Source organism: Canis aureus, chromosome 27 (assembly GCF_053574225.1).
Source record: "Canis aureus isolate CA01 chromosome 27, VMU_Caureus_v.1.0, whole genome shotgun sequence".
Lineage (NCBI taxonomy): Eukaryota > Metazoa > Chordata > Mammalia > Carnivora > Canidae > Canis > Canis aureus.
Window position 1 is genome coordinate 26,268,688 of NC_135637.1, and position 24,005 is coordinate 26,292,692.

The 24,005-nt window shown below is 50.1% G+C and overlaps 1 protein-coding gene across 1 annotated transcript in view; it reads right to left on the reverse strand.

Moving 5' to 3' along the window:
• AP1B1 (adaptor related protein complex 1 subunit beta 1) overlaps window positions 1-13,386 on the reverse strand; it is an 82,838-nt gene extending 69,452 nt beyond the window's left edge. The window contains exon 1 of the mRNA XM_077874240.1: window positions 13,294-13,386. The gene's annotated coding sequence lies outside the window, so the exon portion shown is untranslated. The remainder of the gene's footprint in view (window positions 1-13,293) is intronic.
• Window positions 13,387-24,005: the final 10,619 nt, after the last annotated feature.

Below are 24,005 nucleotides of genomic sequence, written 5' to 3' on the forward strand. Positions count from 1 at the left end.
ATCTTTTTTTTTTTTTTTTTTTTTTTTAAGATTTTATTTATTTATTCATGACAAGCAGAGGGAGAAGCAGGCTCCATGCAGGGAGCCGGATGTGGGACTCAATCCCAGGACCCTGGGATCAGGCCCTGAGCCAAAGGCAGACACTCAACCACTGAGCCACCCAGGGGTCCCACTTCTCAACCATCTTAAGCCTGTTCCTCCTCTGTAAACCAGGGAGAGTCATAGTCCCTACCTTCTGGAGCCAATGTGGAGATACCATGGAGAAAAGCCTGGTACTGTTATGATTACTCACCCTATAAATGCCCACCTTCCTGAACTATCTGGGAGCTAGAGGTGGGCTTGGAGGTGCAGGGGTGATGCTCGGCTGGTCACAAGGATGCTGGCATGAAACCATGGTGAGGAGTTTCTGTTGGTCCAGCAGGGGCAGGACCTGGGGCAGCAAAGGTGTGAGCCCCTTTGGCTGGCTCAGTGGTCCAGCCCTGTTTACACTCCCCCTAGTGTGGCACGTGGCTAATGGCAGTTGCCTCCTCATCATCCTCCCATTCCTAGCTTCCTCCAATCCAGCCTCCAGACGAGCCTCCAGATATTGCATCTGATACATGGTCAGCCCCTGCCTGAGCCCTTCTCAGGAACTTCCCTGGTCCAACTCCCTCTAACACACGATGCCACGATGCTCCTAGTCTCTCCCTTCTCCTCCCTCACCCTTAGGCTCTGAACTCCAGCCATCTGGACCCCCTAACAAATTCCTCATGTCATTCTACCTGTGCTGGTCACTCTGTCCTTTGCCCCTTCTCCTTCTAGTAACTTCTTGTTTACTAGTATAGTAACAAGAATCTGGCCAGGCGCTGTGCTCAGCATCCATTGTCTCCAGGGTTGGGGTCCCAACATCAACTGGATAGGAGTCAGGGGCGTCTGATCCCAGTGGTGCCCTCCAATCCTACCCCTTGTCCATCCCCATGCTCCAGGGCTGCTCTCTGGAGGACTTTCCAGAGCCTGGAGGAGCCAGGCCTGACCAGAAGCCGGCCCACTGCAGGCACTGCAGGCAGCATCCTCCCCAAGCGCTGCACCAGACTCTCTGTAACCTCAAGCTCCTGGTGGCTGTAAATCTTCTCCTGGCAGGGACTGCAGGAGTCTCAGGCAAGGCTGACTCCCTCACCCTCCTCTGGCTCTGCATGCAGGGTGCAGTTCCTCTCGGGGCCAGGGCAGGATGCCCAGGACCACACACTGCAGCATCCTCGTTGTCCCCATTGAAGGCCATCGGAGGTGCTGGGCTCCCCACTCACCTACCCTTCCCCTCTCAGCCTCACTTTCTCCATTGGGAAAACAAGGGGCTTGGGTCTGAGTCTTTTTGAAAATTCTGATGACACTCATAATCACTATCCCTCAACAGTGTTCACACACACAACATACAATTTTGCACAAAACTTTGCCAAAGGCTTTCTCCACCAGATCTGCCACAAATCTGCCCCCTTGGGAACCTTTGCATTTCAAGAGCTGCTCTTATTTGCAAAAAGTAAGCTTCAAAACAGAATGTATAATCTTTAAACATAAATATCAGGGGTGCCCAGCTGGTTCAGTCAGTGAGCGTACAACTCCTGATCTCGGGGTTGTGAGTCCCATGTTAGGTGTAAACATTACTTAAAAATAAAATCCTTAGTAAAATCTAAAAAAAAAAAAAAAAAAATCTTTTTGAGACTCCTGGGTGGCTCAGTGGTTGAGTGTCTATCTTTGGCTTAGGGCATGATCTCAGGCTCCTAAGATCGAGTTCTGCATTGGGCTCCCTGGGAGGAGCCTGCTTTTCCCTCTGCCTATGTCTCTGCCTCTCTCTATGTCTCTCATGAATAAATAAACAAAATCTTAAAAAAATAAATTAAAAAAAGCCATAAACATTAACATTTACTTGTAAATGCATAAAAGGGTCTAGAAGAGTATATATCCTAAATGGTTCCAGAGCTTATCTCTGGAGAGTAGGGTTACAGAGGTTTTCACTGTCTACTTCAGACATTTTTGTAACTGAATATTTTTTTAACAAGTGCATGCTACTTTGAGGGATTTCCTTCCCCATCTAAAACATAATCCTATAAGATTATTGCCAACAATTTCAAATTCTCCAGACCATTGATCCTTCTGTTGAGCAGAATAACAATAAGGATTCAGGTTTTTGAAGTCTGAGTGACAATAGATCAACAGGATTAGGACCATGACTTGACACATAACTACTGCGATTCTCTGAGCAAGGTAATTAACCTATCTAGGCCTCGCTTTATTCTAAAAAATGGGGTTAGTAGTAACTCCTACACCTCAGAGGATTTCTTACATTGGCAAGAAGAAAAATTATAACAATGTCTTTTTTTTTTTTTTTTTTTTTTTTTTAATGTAAAGATTCTTTAGTGAGGCAGACTCTTAAGACCCTGCCTAGGTCTCCAGTGGAGGTGTCACATCTTACAACCGCTTTTATTGGCCCTGGCCATCATCTTCCCAGCTGTTGGGTCTCACACTGGACCCCTGGAAGTTCTCCTCAGGACCAGGAGCCCACAGGACAAATGTGGCTAATGGAATCTGGCCTGGACTCTTATGTCTGGCACCAGTTCAGCAACGAGGATATAAAAAACCCAGACATCACCTCATCGCTGTTTCATCAAAAAAAGGAGACTTTCTCCCTGCACATCTCTGCAGAGGACAAATTCTTGCTGTCTGTGTGGCCTGGGAGGGAGCAGGAAGAGGACAAGAGGGAATCTGGGAAGTTTTCCCCATCTTGGGGTTCAGAGGGCAGCCTGGGTCATTGTTATAGGCATGGGACTGTCTCCTTGGTAACCATGACAAACAACTCCACTCCCAGGCACTGGGTGGGGCCCTGACAAGCATAAACCCCTTTAGCCCTCCCCACACCCAGTGAGGGATGTACTGGATCCTCTCCTAAAAGGGGTGAGGGGCCTTGGCCCAGGTCACTGAGCTACTGCCAGGATTTGCCCCCAGTCCAACGGACTCCAGAGCCAGTGCTCTCAGCTTCCCAGGAGCCAAGATGCCTGTGGCATAAGCACAGCTCTACTCAATGTCACATGTGACCTTGGACAGGTCTGAGAACCTTCCTGAACAGCCCCTCAGGGATCTTCAGAGGCAAACTTCAGGCCATCCAGCCACTTCCTCCAGGATAGTTCTGCCCAGAGTTTATACACTGGGCTTTCCTGGAAGATTTGGTCTGAACACAGGGTTTGACAGCCTTAGAAAGAAAAATAAAATAAAAAGCAAACAATCAAAACCTTTGCAGGACCAGAGAGTCTCCAAGAGCTAGGACAGGAAGGTTCCCATGGTCCTGGAGACCCAGTGTGCTCTTTCTAGAGGCCAATCCAGTCCCTCCAGCTCCCCAGGCCCTGCCTGCCCTGTCCACCTCGCTCAGGGTCCTCATGGCTTCCCCTGTGTCCCTGCTCCAGAGGACCTGGGGTCTCCTCATGCCTCACCAAGTGCCAGTCAGAACACTGGAGACCTTGTAGGCTTCTCAGGACTCCCCCGCATGCGTGCCCAAGGCCAGTGCCCCAGCACAATTAGGCAGAGGAGGGCCTCACTGACCCCGCCCTGTCTTCCTTTCCTTTCCCAGTCTTCAGGGTCATTGCAAGGTCAGGAGCCCAAGGGTGTTTCGCGAAAAGCTGTGAATCCAGATTTTTATGTCGAATCACCCAGCTTTTAAATGTTGACAACTGTACAGTCATTTGCTCTGTGATCTCAGACCCGCCGGTTCCCTGCCCTTCCTCTGCTTCGCTTGGCATCCCAGGTATTCAATCCTGTGAACTACATTTCCCAGGCTCCTCTGCCAACTGACTCTAGTTAGAGTCAGCCAATGGGAGGCGCTGAAGAAAGACTGGCAGGTGGGAAGAGGCCGGGCTATTTCTCATCTCTCTGCGCATGCCCGGGTCTCCTCCAAAGCTTCAGTGCCTTCAGCCGGCCCATCCTCCGTGGGTCCCGCTCACAACTTTGGGTAACCACCTTCCTGTTTGGCCTTTCAAAATTGTCCATATTGGGATCCCTGGGTGGCTCAGCGGTTTAGCGCCTGCCTTAGGCTCAGGGCGTGATCCTGGAGTCCTGAGATCGAGTCCCGCATCGGGCTCCCTGCGTGGAGCCTGCTTCTCCCTCTGCCTGTGTCTCTGCCTCTCTCTCTTTCTCTGTGTCTCCCATGAATAAATAAATAAAATCTTAAAAAAAAATTGTCCATATTAACTCCTCTAAAGTGGGCTCTGTTATTCTGATATGGCAATTAATTCAAATACGCTTTTTCCTTTTTAAGATTTATTTATTTGAGGGGGGGGGGAGAAAGAGCACAAGTAGGGGGAGCTACAGAGGGAGAGGGAGAAATAGACTCCCCGCTGAGCAGGGAGCCCAATGTGTGGCTTGATCCCAGAACCCAGAGAACATGACCTAAACCAAGGCACCCCCCAAATCCTCTTTTTTTTCTGCACATATTTTTTTTATCATAGTAAAATATATATAACATAAAATTTACCATTTCTAAGTGTACAATTAGCAGCTGTGCAACATGACTGTGATCTTTGCTTTACAGGTGCAAATATTCTCTCCTGTAGTTCCTTGCCTGAGCATCGCGAATCCTGGGATCCCACGATGTTAATGGGAGAGGACAGATGACCCCCATTCCACAGAGGAAACTGGAGCTCAGCCAGGCATGGCTACTGACCCAGACACCGGATTCCCAGCCCTGTGCTCTGTCCTGAACTCCAGCCAGCTCCCTGTTTGCCCCCTTCCCCCAATCTTCAAACCTGCGCATACACCTCCTGCTGCTCTGCCCCCCCCCCCCCAAAGTGAACTCCTGCCACAGGGCTCCCCTTAAGAGTGTCACCTGGGGAGTGGGGTAGGGGTGAGGGGCTTTGGAGTCTATATACCAGGTAGGAGTAATAATAATGCCAACAACAACAATACAACCTTATGTTTATTAGCATTCAGTTCCTTCTGCATGTGGGAAGGAATTGCTGAGGGTCTTGCATCTCTGCTTTCCAGGAGTCAGATGGAAGTTTGGAAAAGCTCAGAGCAGAGGTCTTCATAATTAAAACAAGCCAACGACCAACCTCTGGAGATGGCAGGGGGCGGGGGGCTACTACAGCTTCAGGTCCTTTGTCCCTTAATCCTCCAATATCCTGAGAAAACAGAGGCTCCTGAAGGAGGTCCTTCTGGTTCCATAGCAGTAAGGGGTGGAACCGGGACTCAGACCCAAGTCTCCTTGTGCACAAAGACCAAGGGACCTGTGTAGCCCCTGTGCTCACTCTGGCTTCCTTGCCTTTGCCTGGGCTGTTCCTTCACGCTGGGCTGCCTCCATGAGGGATAATAAAATGGGTATCAGACTGGGCTGAAGAGGTCCCCCAGAGCCTGCTGCAGCCCTTCCCCCATCGCTGGGCAGGGCCCTGGATGAGAGCCCAGGCTCTGCTGCAGAGTAGAGCCAGGCAGGCACTCAGCCATCTGCTGAAGAGGCACAATGGCGGTAGGGAGAGGGGCCTGGGGCAGAGGACAAAGGCTTTTGGTGGCCTCATATCTCTGCCAGAGCATGGTGAGCACTCTGTGTCAAGCCCTGAGCTTCAGTGGGTAATGGGGCACCTCAGAGGTATGGGTTTAAACATGACTCTCAATAACACAAGCCCAGATTTGTCTGTGAACACACAAACCTGCTCAGAAGGACACTTGAGATTACCTCCAGGGGAGGAGCTGGGTGGCTGGCGACAGAAGAGAGGAAAGGAGACTGCTTTGTCTACCCTTTGGCCCTTTGGACTTTTAACCATTAAAAAATCATTTGAAAAGTTTAAACTCTGGTTTGGTAAATCATTGCTGTGTGACCTTGAGCAAGTCACTTAACCTCTCTGAGCTTCTATTTCCCCAACTACAAAATAGGGTTAATCATAGCACTTCATAGAGAAAGAGTAAAGTGTAAATGAAAGTATTCACACAGCGTGCTTAAGCATGGGGCCCGAGGAGCAGTAAAAGCTCTTGAAATGGGATAGCTATTTGATTATTAATACTATTATTATTATTATTATTTTTATTTTTATTATTGATGATTGTCTGTCAGACCCCAAGTAAGGGCTACTATCACAGTCCTCTGACACCTTCCAAGATCTCTTCCTGAAGACTGAGGCCATTCCAGCAAATGCCAGCTCTGTTACTACTAGGTCTGTGATTTTCATAGATCAAGTCATCTCTCTGTCTGTGCCTCAGTTTCTTCCTCTGTGAAACAGAGACACTAGAACTTGCCCACTATTCACAAGATTATTAACAATTAAGACTTCGTCAGGGGTGGCTCAGTGGTTAAGCGTCTGCCTTTAGCTCAGGTAGTGATCCCGGTGTCCTGGGATCGAGTCTCACACTGGGCTCCGCAGAGGGAGCCTGCTTCTCCCTCTGCCTATGTCTCTGCCTCTCTCTTGTGTCTCTCATGAATGAATAAATAAAATCTTTTTTAAAAAAACTTAGTCATTCAATATTTCCCAGTAATCTCTGTATCACATATGGTGGCAGGCACGGCAGGTGCCAAGGTGAGGGCAAGGAGCTCACAGTCTGCTGGGAGGCAGCTAAGTTAACAAATACTTGCAACAAGAGAAAGAAGTGGTAGATGGGGGAGCTAAGACAGCAGAGGAGCCTAAGCCAGCCAGGAGTTGAAAAGGGCATCATGGAAGCCTTCCTGGAAGAGGTGGTGCCACAGCTGAGCACTGAGAGATGACTATGGGCTGGTCAGTCAGAGGAGAAAGAGGATCAGAAAATACGCTGCAGGCAAGGACAGCAGTAACAACAAGGGCTAGAGGGCTGAGATCCAGTGGGTTGGTTGTTCTAGAACAAGCAGGAAGTGAAGTCAGCCCCAGTGAGGGCAGTGGGAAGAGGAGTGAGGAGACTGACCTTTTGTCACTGATCTTAGAGGACTGCCTGGTTTCAGACATCAGGCCGACCACCTATCTGCTGTGTAACTTAGGCAAGTTACTTAACCTCTCTGTGGCAAATGAGAACAGTGCTTATCCCACTCTGGTGTTGTGAGGATAAAAGTAAGTTAATCCACATAAGGTGCTTAGAACAGGGGCTGGCACACAGCCTGGTTCTGTTCTGTCCTCACAGGCCCAGGTGCGCCATGGCCCTAGGGAGGTGATGTTGACCAAATGTGTGCTGAGTGTGAACAAGTGAGCAAACAGGGCGCCAAACTCTTGGACAGCGCTGTGCCCCCACCTGCCGACCTCCAGGAGCCTGCTCTGGCCTCCCCACCTTCTGTTCACCACTGAGCTGGGATCACACACATGGCCTGGAGGCAGCAATGCCCCCACCTTCCTGCCTGACCCCAGGAACCATCTTGGCCACAAAATGCCTGTCGCTAGTTCATCCCCCACCTCTGACACTGTCTGCAGGGACCTCGACTTGACAGCCCCAGGCTTGGGAGGCTAGGCTGGACCTCGCAGGGGAAGGAGGCCCCTGTTGATAGGCACCTGCTAGTGCTGTGTCTGACACAGGGGTCCCCGTCCAATAACTCGGGTCTGAAACTCCTGATTTTATGGATGAAGAGACTGAGGGGCAGGGAGGTAAGGCCTGGCCTGCGGGGGAAGGGGTGTCCTGCCCAAGGTTGCAGGCTCCAGAGCTGGGCTTCTCCACTGCACCATCACCCATCCTATCTTAGCTCTCTCCTGTTTGCCTGGACTGGTTGCTGAGGCCCCTGCTCAGACACATAGGAGACCCAGCTCCAAGGTGAAAGAGTCAAGGTCAGGGGGAGATAAAGAGAAACCAGAAGGATGGATTCTAGTGCTGATACCTTCAAGATCATCGACACCATACAAATGGGGGAACTGAGACCCAGGGAGATTCCATAAGGCACTCTGGGCTGCCCAGCCCATTCGTGGCAGGGGTGTAGTGGGACCTTATTCTTCCTCTCAATGCACAACACGCCCCAGTACCACAGGTGCCCAGGGAAGCCCAGCAAGCTGGGGCCTGAGACAACCATGCTGCCTGCAAATGGGAACCAGGAAAAAAGGGGGAAGAAGGGGTGGCTGGCAGGCAGTTTGTGTGGAGAGAGCTCTGAGGGAGCTGCAGGGCAGGCAGTGGGGGTTTAGAGTGGGGATTAGCACCCATCAGGCGAACGCACACCCCTCTGCCCCCACAGCAACAGGGATGCTGCGGTCATGGCTGCGGCCCTGGCTGAGTCCCCAGCCTGGCTCCCCGCTCTGCAGAGGGAGACATGTGGGAGGAGATGCTGAGTCGGACTCAGCCTGTTCTAGCTCCAGCTCCAGCCGCAGTGAGAGCAGAATGCCCAGAAAAGCCCGCTGGGGGGTGGCCTGGTGACCTTCCCCAGCGGCTGGGCGGAAGGAGAGGGCGGGTGCCGGCCTTCAGTTCCCTGCTCAGCCAGACCTGCAGGCCCAGAGAAAGGGGGCGAGAAGGGGGCTTGGGGCTGCACAGAGGAGAAGCTTCTTCAGGCCCCAGGGCTGGGTCTGAGAAGGGCAGTGCCAGGAAGGGGCATCCAGGCTCTGCCCTGGGAGAAGCTGATGGTCTGGGAAGGGGATGGTGAGATGGAGCCCTGACACAATTCACTGTGTGACAAGGTAGCTGAGAGGGAGTGACAACAGGCTTTGGATGATTGTGAAATTAATGAAAACAATAGAAACAGTACTGTTTGTACTGTATGTATGAAGTATAGGTACCGGACCAGTCACTGCGAGCCTCAGTTCAGCCCCTTCTGGAGGACACTATTTTTCCCTAGTTCACACCTGACAGCAAGACAACTCACTCCAGCTTCGCCCTGAAATGCAATCTGCGCTCAGTACTCAAGATCAGAGGATGCGCCGAGCCAGCCCCACCCTGGGCAGAGAGGGAACATCCAACCTCCCTGCCCTTCTCCCTATAAGTGGAGACGCATCCAACCTTGCATCCATACCAGCAAAACCCAGAGTCTAACCTGAGCTTCACAGTGTCTCAAGAGGAGGCCAAGGCCTGGAAAATCACCCCCCCCCTTTCACAGATGAGAAAACTGAGGCTCATCGAGGTGACACACCTTGCTTGGGGCCCCCAGCCAGCCAGGGGTGGGCCAGGGTCCTTCCCCTCTTCCAGGAGCCTGTCAACTCTCTCTGAGGGAGAGTTGGACTTGGTGCTGGGAGGGAATTAACAATGCCAGTGAGGGCAAACATTCAGGCAGCACTTAACAATGTGCTGCCATGTGGCAGCTCCAGATCCTCCCAACAATCTTTTGTTTTTTGGTGACAGTCTACTGAGATGTAATTCGCGTACCATCCATACAATGCAACCACTTGAAGTGTACAATGTCTTCCAGTATATTCAGAGCTGTGCAGCCACCACTAGTCAATTTTAGGACATTTTCATCCCCACAAAAAAGAAACCCCATGCTCCTTACCTACCATGCCTCGTTCCTCTCATCCCTTCAGCTCTAAGGCAACCACGAACCCACTTTCTTCTCCGTAGATTTGCTTGTTCTGGATATTTCCTACAACTGGCATCATATAGTATCCAACAACCTTTTTTTTTTTTTTTTTTTTTTTTTTTTTTTTTTCCAACAACCTTTTGAATGGGTTGTTACTTTACCCCCATTTCCCAGACAGCAGTAACTGAGACTTAGGAAGAAAATCTTACTGAGAGCTTGCATTGATTGATTGATTGATAGATTTATTCATTTGAGAGAGAGAGAGAGAGAGAGAGCGCGCACGCGCGCGCACGTAAGTGCTGAGTAGGAAACCTGACGCAGGGCTCCATCTCAGGACCCTGAGATCATGACCTGAGCCAAAGGCCAGACTTAGCAGACTGAGCCACCCAGCCACCCCAGCCCTGCCCCCAGGGCCTTTAATGAAGCAATGATGGGTAGGTTTGAAACCCAGGCCCTTCTGACCCAGAGACCGGCTCTTCGTCATTAACTCCACCAGTTAGTGAGTGCTAGGGCTCAAGGGCTACCCCACTCCTCCCCTCCCTTCTACCTGCCCAGGGCCTCACCCCTGTTCCTCCATCACACCCAAGGGTTCTGCAGCGATCCCTCTCCATTCTCTCATGATGCCTGCTCTCCATCTTTCAGGCCCTGGCTATGCCACCTCCTTTGATAAGCTCTCCCTGATTGCTCACCTTTCTTGGAGCTTCCACTGCCCCTGTGCATTTGCCCATGGGAAAACTGGGCAGCCAGGCTCCCTGTGTGGGTAGGAAACAGGCCCTGGGAAGGTGTCTGGGGTCACCCAGTGAGATGAGGCAGAGAGGGGACTGGGGCCAGATCCCTGACTCCCACACCAATTCTCTTCCCCCTGTCCTATTCCAAAGGGGAATCCTTTATCTCCTCCATCCTTACCCCATCCTGAAAGTGGCACCATGCAGCCTATGGGAAAGAGAGGGAAACTGAGGCTCAGAAAGGCTAGCGATCTGCCCAAGGCTACAGACACTGAAAAAGGACTCACCTGCTGACTCCCTAACTTTTCCCCCAATGCATGCTGGGTCGGGAGGCCCAATCTGTAACTCCCACAGGCCCTGGACTTGCCCTTCTATCAGCCCTTATAAAACTGGCTCCTTATTTGTTCATGGTAAGAGGAGCTGGGACTCCCATCTCTGTGGCTGTATCCCCAGTGCAGGCCCAGGCCTGGAACAGGTCTCAAGAAATGTTTGTTGAGGGACACCTGGGTGGCTTAGCGGTTGAGCATCTGACTTAGACTCAGGGTGTGATCCTGGGGTCCTGGATCGAGTCCTACATCAGGCTCCTGCAGGGAGCCTGCTTCTTCCTCTGCCTATGTCTCTGCCTCTCTCTGTGTCACTCATGAATAAATAAAATCTTAAAAAAAAAAAAAAGAGAAACGTTTGTTGACTGGATAATGAAAGAAGGGAAGGAAGGAAGGGGGCTACAAGGGTGGGGGTGGCCGGTTCAGCCACCAGCCATCACACAATGCCATTTTCTAGCATCAGGGTGTCTTATACCAGTTCTTCTGACTCCTCAGTCTAGAACTCCTGACATTCTGGGATCTTGCACCTCTTAGAGAATCACTCATACAATCCTGCACACAGTTTTGAGGACTTCTGACCCCCTCCCTGCAGCTCACCCACAGGCACCCAGGAGTAGAGTCTCTGCACTGCAGATGGAAAATCCCATCCTGTGTCGCACAGTCCTGTCCTGGGGACACAACAGATGTGAATGCACTTCATAAAAGCCTGGAACACAGCAAGCACTTCAGCTGTCTCATCTTGAACCACGAGCCTCCACCTAGCTGCAGCCCCTGGCACACAAAGCAGGACTCTTGACACAATTCCTGTGCCTTTTCTGTCCTCAGATGGCCTCTGCCCCACCCCAGGGGCTGCGTCCAGCCAGCGATGTGCAGGAATGCCCGTTAATGCTACTTCAGCCACCATCAGGCCTGGCAGCCTACACCAGCAGCCTCAGGGGTGGGGGCGGCCTGTCCTTTTACGTGGGTTCCCTGATGACTCAGCAGGGCCCTGCTTCTCCTCCCTCACTCCTAACACCACCGTGGTCCCAAGGGGCAAAGGGTGGCAGGGTCCAAAGCTCAGGAACTCTCCTAATTCCCAGGATGGCACCACAGACATTATATCAATACCAGTTGTGTTTATTGAGGGGTTTCTAGACCAGAAATAGTGTTAGGTTTTTTGCATGTTTTCCACCAAATCTTAAATGAAGCTGGTATTATCAGCACCTCCATTTTACAGATGTAGATACTGAGGCACAGAAAGGAGAAGTCACTTGCTCCAGGTACCCTGCTGGGAAGTGGGGGTGCTGGCACTCAGCCTTGGGTTGGTCTGACCTGAGCGGTGGGCTGGAACCATTGCAGGAATAAGCCTCCCCCAGCAGTTACTGCTGAGTATCTGGAGGCTGCTGCTCCCCTTCACCCATGGAGAGTACCTGTCCTTGGAAGCCTACCACCAGGGATGCTCTGAGTGAGGTAGCAGATTCACATTCATTAGAAATTCTCTGGGGTTGCAAGGTTTGCAGAATCTCAACTTGTCTCTTCATCTGCAGTCATAAAATATTAAAGCCAGAAGGTGCCATCGCAATGAGGATCATTTCGTCTATACATTTTGTGAAGGGGGATATCGAGGCTCAGAGATGCAGGGGACTTGGCCAAGGCATTCCCAAGTCACGGAAAATTGGGAACACACCCAGGACTCCAGATGTCATGTCAATGCTACCTGAAAATCAAAGAATGTGAGCTCAGGAAACAATGTTCATTTTTTGGCCCAAGCCTCCTCTTTTACAGAAGGGGAAGCTCAGAGACGAGTGGGGTCTTCCTTTTTTTTTTTTTTTTTTTTTTAAGAGTGGGGTCTTCCTAAGAGCGATAAATAGGCAGGCAGAGTGCACCACTGATGAATCCAGTTTTTTAGCAGCAGTGTGACCTGAGACATAGAGGTGACCTCTCTGAGCCTTCTCTGTGAAGGAGAAATAACAAAACCTAGAAGTGTACAGTCACTGTCAGCAGTAAAAAGGATGTTGGCCCTTAGTCCAGCACCCAACACATATTCAGTACTCAATTCATGGTATGTATTATTAACATCGGTAGGCCCTTGTCATTTTCCCTGCCATTCTGCTTTCCAGGTCAAACATTTCTCAGAACAGTATAATGGGGAAGGCTGTGGACTGCTGCTTCAACCACTTGTTAGCTGGGAAATCTTCGACTGGTTATTATTCTGTGATTCTGGGCCTCAAACACCTCCTCAGTCAACTGGGGATGGCGAGAACAGTACCTACCAGGTATCGTTGCGGTGAGGCGGAAATAACACATGTGATAGGCCTCATGTAAAGCCAGGTACACAGTAAGTGCTCAATAAATCTGAGCTGGCACTGTTACTTGCGTGGCTATGTCTCCTGTCTGTCACATCCTAGATTGCAGAAGGCCTGGTCCGTCAGGAAGGGGCTAGTCCCCAGCCTCTAGGGCTCTCCAGGCTCAGGAGTTCTAATGCAGCAAGAGGAGATCCCAGAGCTCTGCACGTCCACACGGGAGAACCTGACCCAGCTCTGATTTCTCAGCCCCTGCCTGGGGGCGGGAATTCTGAAAATGCTGGACGAAATCCCGATTTTTTTTTGTGGTGATGGAAGTGTCGCGAGCCCCCATTTTACAGGTGCAGAAACTGAGGCCTAAGGAGGGGGAGGGTGCTGCTCACAGGCGCACGCACCCGAGCCCGGGGCTTGCTGCACGGACGGCGTCCTCGCTCGCTCGCTCGGGGCACTGTCCCCCAGGGAAGAGCCACTGCCGCAGGAGCCCCTCCCAGAGCCCCGCCTCCTCCGCGCCAGGGTGGGCGTCTGGCCCCTCCCGGGTGCCCCGCGGCCTCTGTCGCGGCGTTACTCACGACGAAGGAGACGACGGCAGCGAGGGCCGCCTCCACCTTCCCGCGGTCCCCGGGGACGCCTCTGACCCGATGCCGCGGCGACAGGGCGGCGGGGAAGTCGGGTCCGGGCTGAGCGCCGTGCGCCCGGCTACTCGGAGCCCGGACCGCTGGAGGAGCGCTCGGGAATCTCCGGCGGCCGTGGGAGCGTTCGGGCGTTTCCGGCGCCGAGGGGCGGGGCTGACCGCGACGCGGGCGTGGCCGCCGCCGCCTGCAGGGAGCGCTGTTGCCAGCGCGATTCGTTCAAGTCGGATCGCCGGCCAAGCAATCTGGAGGCGCGGGAATCGGCTCCGTAGTCCTGGGGCCTCGGTTTCCTGCCCCGGAAAATGGGTTTGATGACAGGTTTGGTCAGGCTTCAGTGGAAACTGGATACACTTATGCAAGGAACTAGAAGGCACCTTGATAAATTTGCAGTTCCTACCTTGCATCAGTTTGTTCATCTGTATATGGGGATAATTGTACCTGCCTTCCCTGTGTATATTGTGAGTTGCCAACTGTGGGAAAAATGCATGTAAAGGGGTTGGCACCTTGTAAGCACTCAGTAAATGACAATATTTGTGATAATAGGCAAATCGCCCTGCTAAGCCAGGAAATAATGTCCAAGTCTTGGTTCCTGCCCTTGAGGAGCTCCAGCTGCAGAACCAGAAACAGCAGCTGGGAGCTACAGTGAAACCACTGGCTGGGAGTCAGACTTGCCACTGACGACTTGGGCCTCACTTTCTTCCTCCTTTCTTTGAGGCCATTTAGCTTGGCTTCCCAGGGTTCTGGCGTGTGAAATGCAGTCCAAGGTGGATTATAATTAGATGCATAAGGTGGAGTAGAGACCATAGGAAGTCACCATCCATTGGCATTTATTCATACAACAAACTTCACTGAGCTACTACTCTGGTACCGGATCTTTGGGAAGCAACATTAAGAGATGACTCAGGGCGCCTGGGTGGCTCAGTCAGTTAAGCATCTGCCTTCAGCTCAGGTCATGATCCCGGGGTCCTGGGATAGAGCCCCGCATCGTGCTCCCTGCTCAGTGGGGAGTCTGCTTCTCCCTCTCCCTCTGTGTGCTCATGCTCTCCTCCCATAAACAAACAAACAAAGAAACAAACAAACAACTTTGAATAAGAGATGGCTCGGGCAGCCCTGGTGGCTCAGTGGTTTGGCGGCGCCTTCAGCCTAGGGCGTGATCCTGGAGACCCAGGATCGAGTCTCACGTTGGGCTCCCTGCATGGAGCCTGCTTCTCCCTCTGCCTGTGTCTCTGCCTCTCTCTCTCTCTCTCTCTCTCTCTCTCTGTGTGTCTCTCATGAATAAATAAAATCTTTAAAAAAAAAGAGAGAGAGAGAGATGGCTCTTCCCCTTGTAGGAACTCACAGTTCCGTTAGGAGCAAATAACCCTTTAGAATGTGGTAGGGCTAGAATGTCAGAAGGACAGAGAGGCTGTAGGAGTCCAAAGGAATTGGCTATCAGAACTTTGAGGGTTAGGAAAAGTCCCTGAAGGAGTAGGTAACATGAAATAGCTGAAGGATAGAAAAGAGTTAAACGAGGCAGGGGTAGAGAGTGAATTCTGGAGTGAGGGAAAGGGTTTCAGACAAGTAGCTCAGGGTGAAAGAGAATATGGCATAATCAAGAACTCCCTGGAGGCGGCCCTGGACAGCATAAGAGATTTGGGCAGAGCGGGATGTGGGCAGGGGAGTGCATACCAGTTCCCTTTGCCCATTCCATCCACTCCTGACCCCTCCAAAGCCACCACCAGGGCACATCCTTGTGTCCTGCCATCTGCCTCACGTGTTTATGTCCCCACGGTTGGTTCACCTGCGACACACATCCTGGGCCCCAGATGCAAAGACCATTCCCTGCATCCACAGCTCAGAAGGCACAGGCACCAAGGACTCTAGCACATGCCATCATCTAAGACCCTGACATATGCTTAAGTAATGAGCAGGGCACAAGGCATATGGAGAAGGAGGAAGGTTCAGATTGGAGAGATGAAGCAGGAAGGCATTCCTAGGAGAGATCCAGTCGTGAGCAAAGATAGAAAGGGGACAGGGTGGCTTTCTAGAGACAGGCTTCAAAGTTTGGTGCCTGGTGAGTGATTTAACCTCTCCAGGCCTCAATTTTCTTACCAGAGCTTCTTACACTGGATGGTGACACCTCGATGAGAGAATGTGTGTAAAAGGCAAGAGCAGGAGCTCAGTCAGTAAACTTGGAAGATTGGCTGAGAACACACCTGAAGGCAGTTCTGCTCTAGGGACACTGGCTCAGAATGCACATCCCCAGGCTCCTCCACCAGAGATTCTGACTTGAGGATTTGGCTGAGCCTGGGAGTATGTATTGGTGACCAGCACTGAAGCAGAATTATTTTTTAAATTTTAATAAAAAGCACATTATCTCCATTAACTCCCCTCTAAGACAGCAAAGACTTCAAAGTCAGCTCTGTCTCCTCCTTCCCCCACCACTAACCTCTACAGAAGCCAGAAAGCAGTCAGGCACCCAGCAGAGCTTTTACTGAGTCCCCAGTCCAGATCCTGTCTGGGCTTCCACAGTGTTCTGTCAATGGCAGGCGCCTGGCTCAGGGCTGAGGAAGAGGTTTCAGAAACTTTCCTGGCATGCTTCCTCCCTGCTGGCATTTGCTGCTTTTGGGTGGTTCCTGTGTGTCTTCATGCAGCCTGACTGCAGACGGATGGGCCAGGGTGTTGCTGCCCCCAAGTAAGGCAAGTTTCATGTTCACCAAGCCCAGGGCCATGCCCACTTGCAGGAGCCTCTTTTAAAGCCCAGCAATGCCTCATTTATCTGCCAACACTGACCATCAGGAAGGATCTTTTATCCAACTGATAGTTCTTCCCTCAAGCCCATACCCCCAACTTAAGTTCATTGGCATATAATCTTCTAAAATTATCTGTGTACCGATGTACTGCCTCTTCACTGGAATAAAGATATAAAACATCACTGAACTTTTTTTCCCCCTGAGAACCATTGTGGAAACTGGGAAAAGTACAAGAGGCCTATGTGTAAGCCACAGCCCCTCCACTACCTTGCTCTGTGACCTTGGCAGGCCACTCTCTTTGTATGACCTAGATGTTCTACTCTGTATTATAGGATACCCTGCAGACCTAGTGGAGTTGTTGTGGACACCACATATGTAGGTGGCCACCACAGAGCAGGCAGGTGCTCACCACATGGAGGTTGCCAAAATTGTTCTCCGGATGACTCAAGATCTATACTGTGAACATCAATCATGGTTCCACGTCTGCTTTCTACTTATCAGTCTCTCCTGAGGTCAGGTCATCCAGAAAGCTGAGTTGGCTGTCATTTTAACTTCCTAACTGTACTGCCTGGGAGGCCTGCTCCCCTAGGGACAATGCCAGTTCTCAATACCCCTTGCTTCCACCACGGAGACAGAAGGAACCCCCAGAGCAAAGCCCCAACCAGCTGTGATGGCATTGGGAAAGTGTTGGGTCCACTTCTAAAGCAGTGTTCCTATGTGGTCCTATAGGAACCTAGTTCAGTATACCTACAAACCTATAGTTTAGTATACCTGCTGCAATGGAATCTATTAGACCTGAGTTCAAATCTCAGCTCCACTACTTTCTAGGGGTGTATCCTGGGGCAAGTCACTCAGCCTCTCTGAGCCTCCAGTGCCCAGACTATGGAGACAGTAATAGTATCTATCTACATCATAGGGTTACAGGAATAAGCAAGGCCAGGGGTGAAATCAAAGGCACTTCTTCCCTCTTTAGCTGAGATTCCTTCATTCCTACTGTCGGGTAGCTTCTGGCTCTAGGTAACAAGAATATGGCAGCTCTGGAGCATGTGTAACACAGCAAACCTGACTGAGCTGCTAGAACTGGTCCCTTAGGAAAGACCACCTTTCCTCACTGAGGAATCACCTCACTCCTGGTCTCAGGAACCAGAACCCCAAATCATTCATTCATTATTATCCACAAAGGGAACTGGAGATAGAGTGGATCAGTAAATCCACCCACCAGCCCATGATCTTTGCTGCAGAATTCAGCTTCCCAACTGGTGCCACCCCAGGGCACAGACAAGTGGGCAGGCAGGCAGGCAGGCAGGCCTGCTGCAGGCTTTCATCAGTTGTGAGCCAGTTCCCTGGTGGTTAACCTGTGGGTGGACACTAGGAGAAAGAAGCTTATGCAAAACTGCACGTAGTTCAGTTCAAAACTGAACTACGTGCAGTTTTGCTGTTTCTTTCAAAAAGGAAGTAGGGGAAGGGAGGCTGCCTCCCTTTACTATAAATCAAGCCTGCAAAAAATAGGACATCCCTAAGGAGGGAGAGGAGGAGGGGAGAGATAAAGAGGACAGAGAAATTGTGGGGAAAGGAGGAGGGATGTGATGCAGGGAAAAGGAAGGAGAGAGGAAGGGGAAAGGAGTGGACAAAGGACAGGGCCAGGAGAGTCTGAGAATGTGGGGCACAGTTTAGGGGAAGAGAGATAAGGAGAAAGAGAAATGCTCAGTTCTTTATAGATAGATACATTTGATCTTAGCCAAAAAGCTGAGAAGTAATCTTCATAGATATATACAAATAATTGCTGAAATCAAAAAGGAAGGAAAGAATACTGGGGGAGTCTGCAAGCAACGGAGTGGAAAGGGCTATAGCCCCAGCAAAAGTGACCACATAATTGGGGTGGAGAGGCTCCAAGCTTGGGTGTATGTGTGTGTGGGGGGGTGGTGCGGAACACTTTCAAGCCTTTCCCAGTCGTCCTGCGAGGCCTCCCTCCTAGGGCCCCGGCGGCTGGGAGCTGTCCAGATATCTGGTGCTGAAATGTCCAGACGCTCACTGGCCCGCAGGACTGCTCAGCCATCCGACAACTACTTGTTAGACACCTACCATTTGCCAGCCATTTTTTCCAAGTGCCGAGGAAAGCAGCAGAGAATAAAATAGACAAATATCAGGCCCTTATGAAGCTTACAATCTCTGGGAGAAGAAAATATAAGAGAGAGAAGAACTATCCATGTTAGAAAAGGTCACTTTGTTTTTTTTTCAAAGTTTCAATGTTATAAATTATTTTATTTTTTTAAAAGGTTTCATTTATTTATTCATGAGAGACACAGAGAGAGAGGCAGAGATATAGGCAGAGGGAGAAGCAGACTTCCTGCTGAGCAGGGAGCCTGAAGCAGGAATTGATCTGGGCCACCCAGACGTCCCATAAATTGTTATTTTCAAGCAAGAGTCATTTAATACAATGCAACCCTAGTTAAATAATAGCTGGTAATGGACTTTACATCCCATGCCACCATATACATACATACACACATATACAAAAATATAAACTGAAGACACAGAATGTTCTATGATTTATCATTTCAATTTTTAAAAGATTTTTTAAAATTTATTCATGAGATACAGATAGGCAGAGACACAGGCAGAGGGAGAAGCAGGCTTCATACAGGGAGCCTAACATGGGACTCAATCCCGGGTCTCTAGGATCATGCCTTGGGCTGAAGGCGGTGCTAAACCATTGAGCCACCGGGGCTGCCCTATTATTTCACTTTTAACAAAATGCTAAATCAGTCACAGTTTTCATACAATATTTAACATGAGAAAAGGTCACATTTTGTGGAGGAAAATAAAGCAGGAAGAGAATGAAGAGTTCAGCAAATGCACCCCTAAACAGTGATCACATGCTCTTACCCAGTAAGGAGACACAATGATGACAAGTCTGGGGGTGAGCCCTTACATAAAGGATATGCTGACATTGGGTCACAAGTCACAGGGACTCTCAGTTGAATGACCCAGCAGGGGCACCTGGGTGGCTCGGTTGGTTAAGTGTCTGCCTTCAGCTCAGGGCATAATCTCAGGGTCCTGGCATCCAGCACCACATTGGGCTCCCTGCTCAGCGGGGAGTCTGCTTCTCCCTCTCCCACTGCCCCTACCCCTCACTCCTGCTCTCTCAAATAAATAAAATCTTAAAAAAAAAAAAAAAAGGATGACCCATCCCCAGCCTGTTCCCTCTCTGGGTGCATCCCATTCCTCCAGTCTTAGGCCATCTGGATCCACTGGGCCAGAGAAATGAGTTTCCACCTTGTATGTCCAACACCAGTTTAGTCCTGGATGATTTGAGACACTTCTGCTTTATCACTGGGTTAATTCAGGCAACCTACTTCCTCAGTTTACCCATCTATAAAATAGCAACAATAATCCTTGCCTAGTGAAGAAGGTTTGAGGAGGTACCAAGGAGAAAGTGGTAGCTGAGTTCTCTCTGCTGTATACATGCCGGGATGGGGGGCAGGGGAGGGCAGAGAGGGGAGGATTTCCCCGCATTGGGGTCTCATTCTTTAGAGTCTCCAGTGCTCAACACAGGTTCTAATCCCACAGATGTGGAGCGAATGAAGTAAGTGCCAGCAATGTTCAGCTGATGTTAATGGAGAGCTGTACTGCTTTATCCTTCACATCGCAGTCCTGTTCCTTTTTTTTTTTTTTTTTAATTTTTATTTATTTATGATAGTCACAGAGAGAGAGAGAGGCACAGAGACACAGGCAGAGGGAGAAGCAGGCTCCATGCACCGGGAGCCCGACGTGGGATTCGATCCCGGGTCTCCAGGATCGCGCCCTGGGCCAAAGGCAGGCGCCAAACCGCTGCGCCACCCAGGGATCCCCGCAGTCCTGTTCCTGAAGAGCACTAACCTTGGGGTTCACAGGGGTTCTAGATAGTTTTGCCATAAGCTTATTTGCCGCAAGCATTTTCACCATATAACTAATTGGCTGTGAGGCAATTTTTCCTTAAAAGATTAAAAAAAATAACTGGTTGATAGTTTGGTTTGATAGTTTAGTTTCATCAACTAGTTGACAGTTTTTAAAAATTTTTTTATTTATTTATGATAGTCACACAGAGAGAAAGAGAGAGAGGCAGAGACATAGGCAGAGGGAGAAGCAGGCTCCATGCACTGGGAGCCCGACGTGGGATTCGATCCCGGGTCTCCAGGATCGCACCCTGGGCCATAGGCAGGCGCTAAACCGCTGCACCACCCAGGGATCCCAACTAGTTGACAGTTTGATTTCATTTTTCCATTTTCTCCAGTGCTCCCATTTATATATAATATAAACTGTAGCCATTATGATGGTCTATACAGTGGTACAGAATTTTGAACCGACATTTCCCAGAGAACTTTGGAATGTCTATCAAGACATGTGACAATATACCAAGAACAAGCAACAGCGTAGAGAAGGCTTTCACAATGCAATACAAAACTCAGTTACAAATAAGTATTCTAGTATTTGGGAATGTATACCTCTCTTTAAAAAAAAGATTTTTTTTTGAGATAGTGAAAGAAAGAGAGAGAGAGAGAGGGAGAGGGGGAGAGAGAGAGAGAGAGAGAGAGAGAGAGAGAATGAGAAGGGGGGAGGGGCAGAGGGAGAGGGAGAAGCAAGCTCCTGGAGATGTGGGCTTGATGTGGGGCTGGATCCCAGGACCCCAGGATCACAACCAGAGCCCAAAGGCAGATGCTTAACCACTGAGCCACCCAGGTGGGGGAATGGATATCTCTCTCAATGAAGGAAGGAATTTTAGCATAAAAAAAGAAAAAATGTGATGCTAAGTGAGATGAATCAGCAAGCCAAAAAAATGTGTAAGACTATGAACAATGACTTTGAGACAAGTGTAAGTACAATCTACAAAATAAAATCAGTTATTTGCACAGTAGTGCCATGAATCTACACATAGTTAAAATGTACTCAAGTATTTTATATTTTTCAATAGTCTTTAAAATTTTGTTATTCAGGGGTGCCTGGCTGGATCAGTCAGGAGAGCATGTGACTTTTGATCTTGGGGTCATGTAAGCCCCATGTTGCACGTAGAGCTTACTTAAAATTGTTATTCAATTTTCTAGTTTCATTATAGCCTTTTTAATGAATGTCTTTCATTTCTTTCTTTCTTTCATTTTTCATGATTTTGTCTCTTATGAAGAAAAACAGACATGATCCACAGGAGCTCAGATAGCAGGCCAGGGAAAACACAGGCTAGAGCCCAATTCGAGTAGGTCCTTCAATGTGAGTCATCATGAGAAACACTTAGAGGCAAGAAAGGCCTACGATCAAACAAGTTTAGACAACACAACACACTCCACTCACCTTTGGGGGATTTTCAGTGTTCACTGCAAAGTCCAGGCTACAAGCATTGCTTCAAGAGCCCCACTTAACTCTCTTTTACCCATGAAACCCCTCTCTTCTTCTCATTTTTAAAGGAACACTTACTATCCTCAAGAAGGTGCCTTGGGAAATAGTGGACTAGGATTTGGGAAGGACTTAAGAATCCTTATTCCAAGGAGACAATTTTAGAGGTTTACGGGATTCTGTAACCTCAGTGTTTTGTGTGTGCCTATCACATAGCATGTGCTCAGTAAACATGTAATGGATGGATGGATGGGTGGTGAATGAACATGTTATTCTATGAATGAATGAATGAATGAATGAATGAATATGTTATTCTACTCATTTCCAAATGGTAAGAATTGAGAGGAGGAAGGTGAAAGTGATTTGAGACCCAAAGACTCAGGACAGAACCATTTTTAGTTCCCTCCAGACCACAAGTTTGGCTTGAGAACTGATGGAATTTATTCATCCATCCATTCATTCAACCAATGATGCCCCGGAGTGGTTAAATGCAGTGTGGTGGATTAGCACTAGAGACCTTGGAGGGGATAATTAACTAAATACGGAAGTAAAGGAGGCCAGAAATGGCTTCCTGGAAGTGAGTCAGAAGGGCCCTTTGGGAGAATGAACTCAGGGTTCCCATCCTCATGTCATTTTTCCAGCCATACAAATCATGTTTAGGATTTCTTGGTCGGAGTCCACAGGGAGCTATGATCCCTTGGTTGTGCACCCCCCCAACCTTGACAGAATTCATCTTAGCCTCCTGGCCCCCTCCCCTCTTTTACTGAGCACTTCTCACCACTCTATTACTGTTAGCTGCCTACCAGCCATCCTACACCCAGAGGATGTATCTGCATTATGCAGATGACTGAAAAGATCCAAAGGAACAAGGTTCTCCTGGCAAAATGCCAAGCCGAATGACAAGTAAATGGGGAGCCACAGGAGAGCATGGAGACCCTGCCTAAGCCCCCCTAGATCCCATTCTCAGAAGTCTCAGACCAGTCACTCACCTCCATCCTCCCAGCACTGACTGCAAACCAGCCCCTCTGCCCCTTGCAAACTGGCTCATGACTGGATCTTTAAGTGGGGGGAAAAATGCTTCATCATGTTCTGCTTCTCCATTCAGAACCAGAAATTCCCTTCCCCCTCCTTCCTTCTCCCAGCACACTCTCCTTCCCGTAAAACGTGGTTAAAGGGACAGCACCATCACTTCCTCATCTCTGAGGGTCTGTTTAGAATCTGGGGTCTGGGAATGAGGCAGAGGGCTAGAAGAAACAAACTGGCAGAGGTCTTTTCTGGGGTGATCTGTCAGTCCCCATCCTGGGAATCCCACAGAAGGAAAACCAGTGTAAACTGGAAGTGCAGTGGGGGTTGAGATAACTGCCTGAGGGAGGCTCAGATCTGAGAGAGAAGTCTCAAGACTCCCTCCCAGAAAAACACTGTGGGGGTCCTTTCATCTCCCGAAGGAGGAGCAGAGTGTGTATGTGGGAGAATTTCATACAAAACAGGGAAATGGACCCCTTACCAGAAGGTTGAGAGGCTGGGTTCCCGGCTCCCAGAGTAACCCTGCAGGATCATTCATCGCCCCTCCTCAGTTCTTATACTTAGCACACTTGCCTACCTCCTTCCTCTCTCCCTCCAAGGTAAAGGCAGAGATTAACCCCTCTCTCTCCACAAAGAGCAGGCCCTGTCCTTGGTGCTGAAGCACCAGACCAGGCCCCCCCCCCCCCCCCCCGGCATTTCACAGGAGAATGAAAGCCCCCCCCCCAAAAAAAAGATGTCGTATAACACCAGCAGTTGTAGGGCACCTCAAATCACAGGGACCCTTTTTCTATCTGACCCTCCATAAGGGATTTGGGTGCCCTGAAAGCATCCCACTACTTCACTGGGGGTTAGAAAGAATGCCTATCGCTGCATCCACTTCTCTGTTCTGGGGGTGGGGGAGAGATGACAAGTCAAAGTGGAGGAAATAAGGAGGAAAGGGGGAGAAAGACGGACTTCCTAGTTGTGGGAAAGCAGCTGCCACATCCATGGACAGTATATGGGTTCTCCTTCCCTAGTTCAGCCAGAGACTCCTCCAAAGCAGAAGCTGCCAGGGGAGGGGGAGAGCGGGGCGGGTGGGTGGTGGGTGGGGGTGTCTCTAGTTGCAGCCTATCCCAGGGCAAGGCCCCCTCTTGGTACAGATGGGAAAAACAGGGATGGGGTCCGCAACTCATCCAAGGTCATTTGGCCAGCAAACTGTGGAGCTGACCTCAGAGTGTATAGACCCTGGCCTGAATGACTCCTAGGACACCTGTCACTCCCCCCACCCCACACAGGTGCTAGCTTCCCCAGCTTCATGCCCAGTCCCCACAGGACCCCCACTCTGGGTTCTCTGACCCTCACACAGCCCACGTTCCTCCTGCTTATTCAGGGGGCCCCTCTGCCTCTTTCACTGAGGGCCCTCCCTGCTGGGGCCAGCTGCAGGGTCTCCCTCCTTCTATACTACAGAGACCACTGACTTCCCTCTTTTCCTTCTCTGAGGTGTCTCCCATACCCCAATTCAGGGCAGCCTTGCTGCCCTTCCCAACTCCAAGT